The 5,390-nt window shown below is 51.6% G+C and overlaps 1 protein-coding gene across 1 annotated transcript in view; it reads left to right on the top strand.

Annotated features, from left to right (window-relative positions):
* Nucleotides 1-5,390, top strand: part of ZNF710 (zinc finger protein 710) — a 79,835-nt gene that overhangs the window by 1,332 nt on the left and 73,113 nt on the right. The gene's annotated exons all lie outside the window — the stretch shown is intronic.

Here is a 5,390-nt window from a genome sequence, read left to right as displayed (position 1 = left end):
GGGGCCCCCCCCCCCCCCCACCGAGATTTTGTGCAACTACTTCTATTCTAGCTTTGCCTTGTGGCCCAGAGATATTTCTATTGGATTTGCGCCTGGAAAGCTTAAGTTTGACTTCAGCGGGGAGGACAGAAGTACAGTGGGAGTGGGGTGCACCTGGGAGGGTGCCCTCAAAGGTGCCCCCTCTGACTTGCTGACTCACCACCTCCCAAACCCAGGGCAGGGGCTCATTCTGTTGAATGAAAGGTTCTGGGAATCTGCTGGATCTCATGTGAATGGTGGTTGATCCCAGCCCTTGGACTTCAAAGCCGGAAGAGGACCTGAGAGGTTGTCTGAAAGAAACCCAGGCACACCCTCGCTGGTTTGGCTCAGTGGATAGAGCGCCAGCCTGCGGACCAAAGGGTCCCGGGTTCGATTCCTTCTGGTCCTCCCCGGCCCAGGCCCTGGTCAGGGCGTGTGCAGGAGGCAACCAATCAATGTGTCTCTCTCATATCGATGTTTCTCTCTGTCTTTCCCTCTCTCTTCCACTCTCTCTAAAAGATCCATGGAAAAATATCCTCGGGTGAGGCTTAACAAAAGCAAATAAATAAATAAAAATTAAAGCAATAAAAGAAACCCAGGCATGAGGCCCCACAGTAAGTGGCAGGGTGAGCCCTTGACCCTGAGCTTTCAAAGTTCATGTCCCCTGCTCTATTCCTGCTGGGGAGCGTTCCATAGATCATGGCTCTGAGAACATGAGACCACGGGCGTGTGCTCCGCGCATGAGACGGGCAAAGGAGCCTCGTTTTCCCGCTGTGTCACACATACTGTCCTAGGCCGTGGTGGGCAAACTGCGGCTCGCGAGCCACATGCGGCTTTTTGGCCCCTTGAGTGTGGCTCTTCCACAAAATACCACGCGCGGGCGCCCACGTACAGTGCAATTGAAACCGTGGCCCATGCGCAGAAGTCGGTTTTCGGCCTGGGCGAGTCTATTTTGAAGAAGTACTGTTGATATTTGGCTCTGTTGACTAATGAGTTTGCCGACCACTGTCCTAGAGGGTTTGGCCGGCCCGTGTGACTGCTAGGGGAACTGGGTGCTTCTTGCTGTTTTCACATGGACTTCTTCACAGTCCACCAGGTCAGCAGGCTGTTCCCAAGCCACACTTAGCACTTTATTTTTAAAAATATATATATATATATTTTTTTAAAATATATTTTATTGATTTTAGAGAAACATCGATCAGCTGCCTCCTGCACATCTCCTACTGGGGATGTGCCCGCAACCCAGGTACATGCCCTTGACCGGAATCGAACCTGGGACCTTTCAGTCCGCAGGCCGACGCTCTATCCTCTGAGCCAAACCGGTTTCGGCTAAAAATATATTTTTATGGATTTCAGAGAGGAAGGGAGAGGGCGAGATAGAAACATCAGTGATGAGAGAGAATCATGGATCGGCTGCCTCCTGCACGCCCCCTACTGGGGACCGAGCCCGCAACCCGGGCATGTGCCCTTGACCGGAATCAAACCCGGGACCCTTCAGTCCGCAGGCCGACTCTCTGTCCACTGAGCCAAACCGGCCAGGGCCTCACTTAGCACTTTTTGATCCGTAATGCTTTCTTCATGCTTTGGTACTTGCGATTTATTTAGGATTGGTCTGGGGAGAAGATGGGGACGTAAGGGCCAGAGACCCGAACTCTCTTGGTGGATTAAGTCTCCTTGTTCAACATCATTTTCATGACGGTCGAGGTCCTTTTTTGTTCACTGCGAAGCCCCTGTGCCTAAAACGGGGCCTGGCACGAAGAGGGCCCTCGATAAACGCTTGTTGAATAAATGTATTGGACATCAGGCCAAAGATTTTCCTCGCAGGAGGAATCCGAGAATGATACAAGGAGGCGGGGACAGGCGGTGATTGATGGGAGCTGCAGAATTTTGCAGTGACACATTGCTTCATACACGCTCCGGGCAGGTAATGCGGGAGGGGCTGGGAAGCGAGAACCCTGAATGGGGTGGGGCCGCTGGGTGGAGACTCGTGCAAAACAATAGCGAGGCCTCAGATTGGACTGGATATGGGAGAATAATCATAATTAGATATCTTGGGCCAGGCGTGGCTCAGTGCTTTACGAACATCATCTGTCTTAGTCTTCGCAGGTGCTGGCTACGCCAGTGTGATTCCCACTTGGCACCTTGGGAAACCGCGGGGCACAGGGGAGTTAAGTGACTCATCCAGGGGCACACAGCTGGCACCTGAACCCAGGCAGACCGACTTCAAGCTTTGCCTGCCTGGAACAGCAATGAGGTCAGGCATCTCTGCCCACAGCGAGGAGCTGGCACTCAGAGCTTTGGGGTTCCTCGAAAGGATGGCAGTAGAGCCCTGGCCGGTGTGGCTCAGTGGATAGAGCATCAGCCTGCGGACTGAAGGGTCCCGGGTTCGGTTCCCATCAAGGGCACATGCCCGGGTTGCGGGCTCGATCCCCAGTAGGGGGCGTGCAGGAGGCAGCTGATCCATGATTCTCTCTCATCATTGATGTTTCTGTCTCTCCCTCTCCCTTCCATTTTGAAATCAATAAAAATATATTAAAAAAATAAAAAAGGATGGTAGTAGAAAAAAAAGGAAATTGTTGGTTTGCGAGGAGTGAGGCTGAGTGGTTAGTACCAGGTTGGGACTATTTTCCACTTGATAAAGATCTGGGAGACTTTTTTGGGGGGGGTAGGTAGGGTATGCTTTTCAACTTAAATTATGGTTGTTATGTATTTGAAACTAGTCAGAATTTTATTTATTTTACTTTTTGTAATATATTTTTATTGATTTCAGAGAGGAAGGGAGAGGGAGAGAGAGATAGAAATATGCATGATGAGAGAGAATCATGCATGGATCGGCTGCCTCCTGCACGCCCCTCACTGAGGATCGAGCCCGCAACCCGGGCATGCGCCCTTGATGGGAATCGAACCCGGGACCCTTCAGTCCGCAGGCTGACGCTCTATCCACTGAGCTAGGGCGGGATGTGCGCATCAACTTAAATGCTGGTTGTCATGTATTTGAAACTGGTGGGGATTTTGAAACTCGATGTGTCGCTGTTGTCCTTGAGGCCAACAGAAGGAGTTTTCCACGCGTGTGAGCCGGACCCTCCGTCTCCAGGGCGAGGGTCCAGGCTGTTCCAGACCCAACCGCTACCCTTTGACCGACAGCGTGAGATTTGCCAGTTGCTGAGTTGGTCCCGTCCGCGTGCAGCCTGCAGTCTCCCTGGGAGACAGACATTAAACTAATAATTACCCAAATACTCTTTAATTACAGTGGTTACACATGCTTCAAAGGAAGGGGTGCAGAGGGCATGGGAGCTGACAGGCAGGGAGGCCGGGAAGGGAGGCGGTCCCGAAGCCAGAGCCTTTAAACAGCCCGTGAAGGGTGGGTGGGGAGGCCTTCACCAGGGTGTGGCAGCCCCTGGACCTTGACATAGACCCTTGCTACTCTCTGTGGTCCCTGCACCAGCAGCATCACCATTTCCTGGGCGCTTGTTGGAAATGCAGACGCTCAGGCTGTTCAGCGACTTGCTGAATCTGCTTTTTTTAAAATCCTCACCCGAGGATATTTTTCCATTGATTTCTAGAGAGAGTGGAAGAGAAAGGGAAAGACAGAGAGAAACATTGATGTGAGAGAAACACATCGATGGGTTGCCTCCTGCACGCGGCCCCAACCAGGGCCGGGGCCGGGGAGGAGCCTGCAACCGAGGGACGTGCCCTTGACCGGAACCGGCACGCGGCCCCAACCAGGGCCGGGGCCGGGGAGGAGCTTGAAACCCAGGTACGTGCCCTTGACCGGAACCGGGGACCCTTCGGTCCGCAGGCCGACGCTCTATCCACTGAGCCAAACCGGCCAGGGCTGGGTCTGCATTTGAACAAGATTCCAGTGCCGGGTGAAGTCTGAGAAACGCTGATGGAATCGAGGTACTGAATTGAGGTTCTGGGCTTTGCTGGGACGGAGTTGGGTGGCCTCGGGCAGGTCACTTCTCTGGGAAATGAGGGGATCAGAGCAGCTCACAAGTCCCCCCCGGCTTCTCTGGTGCCGCCTGCAAGTGTATTGAGGTCCCGGGTTTACACAGCACCCACCTCTGAGCTGCCTCTGGTGGGGGCCCGGCAGTCCCGTCCGCGCTCTGGTCTGACTTCGGGAAGCAATGAAGAGGCTAGAGCAGTGGTTCCCAGCGTGGGGCCCACGCCCTACAGGGGGGCAATTTGATGTTTAAGGGGGGCAATTCGAGAATGAGTTATTCACAGTGAATTTTTTGCATTTCTTCTGGTTCCAGGGGCCTCCTATACAGTCTATAAATATATATTGTGTCATATTTATGCATTTCAGTTCTCTATGTTTTGGAACTTTATTTGCTATTTTTTTAAAATATTTTTTTTTTATTGAATTCAGACAGGAATGGAGAGGGAGAGAGAGATAGAAACATCAATGATGAGAGAGAATCATGGATTTGTCGTACAATCTAAACCAGTGGTTCCCAATGTGGGGCACACGCCACAGGGGGGGCAATTTGATGTTCAAGGGGGGAAATTCGAGAATGAGTTATTAACAGTGATTTTTTTTTGCATCTCTTATGGTTCTAGGAGCCTCAAATACAGTCTATAAGTATATATTGTAACATATTTAGGCATTTCGGGTCTCTATTATATGTTTTGAAACTTTATTTGCTATGTTTGCATATCACTTCATATTATTTTTTTTTTAACAATTTCTTAGTGATTTCTTCCTCAGTCCTTCCACTATCCTTTCGTTCTTGTATTTTTCTCTCTCATGGATGCCATGTTCTTTGCAGCTTGTTTAGACCAAGTTCATGGCCTTTTAGGCTTCCTCCATGTGAATAGGAGCTCACTTTTTGAATAATAAGAATTATATGTCACGGGGTGGGGGGGCATCAGGATGTTAGAGATGCTTGGGTGGGGCGTGGCCAAAGGAAGGTTGGGAACCACTGGGAAAGACCACCAGAGCTTTGGAGAAAGAGCAGAATAATTCACAAAAAGGGCGTGGGCCTTTTTTGCACACAAGGGAGGTTGTCTTAAGGCGACTCGGGAGGATTTGGCCTGAAGTGAGAGAAAAACTGGCCGTGGTCACCAGGGCCTTGAGGAAGAAAAGTATAACGTTTCTGCCAAAAGGGGAACCCAGAACGAGGGGGGGAGGAAACTGCTTAACAGCGGTGCATGTGGACACGATACTTGACAAGTTGCCACGGGCTCTAGCTGGTGTGGCTCAGTGGATAGAGCGTCGGCCTGCGGACCGAAGGGCCCCGGGTTCGATTCCCGTCAAGGGCACCTGCCCGGGTTGTGGGCTCGGTCCCCAGTGAGGGGCGTGCAGGAGGCAGCTGATCCATGATTCTCTCTCATCATTGACGTTTCTCTCTCTCTCTCCCCCTCTTCCT

The sequence above is a fragment of the Myotis brandtii genome, unplaced genomic scaffold, assembly GCF_000412655.1.
Source record: "Myotis brandtii unplaced genomic scaffold, ASM41265v1 scaffold897, whole genome shotgun sequence".
Classification (NCBI taxonomy): domain Eukaryota; kingdom Metazoa; phylum Chordata; class Mammalia; order Chiroptera; family Vespertilionidae; genus Myotis; species Myotis brandtii.
This window is presented reverse-complemented; position numbering and strand designations above follow the sequence as displayed.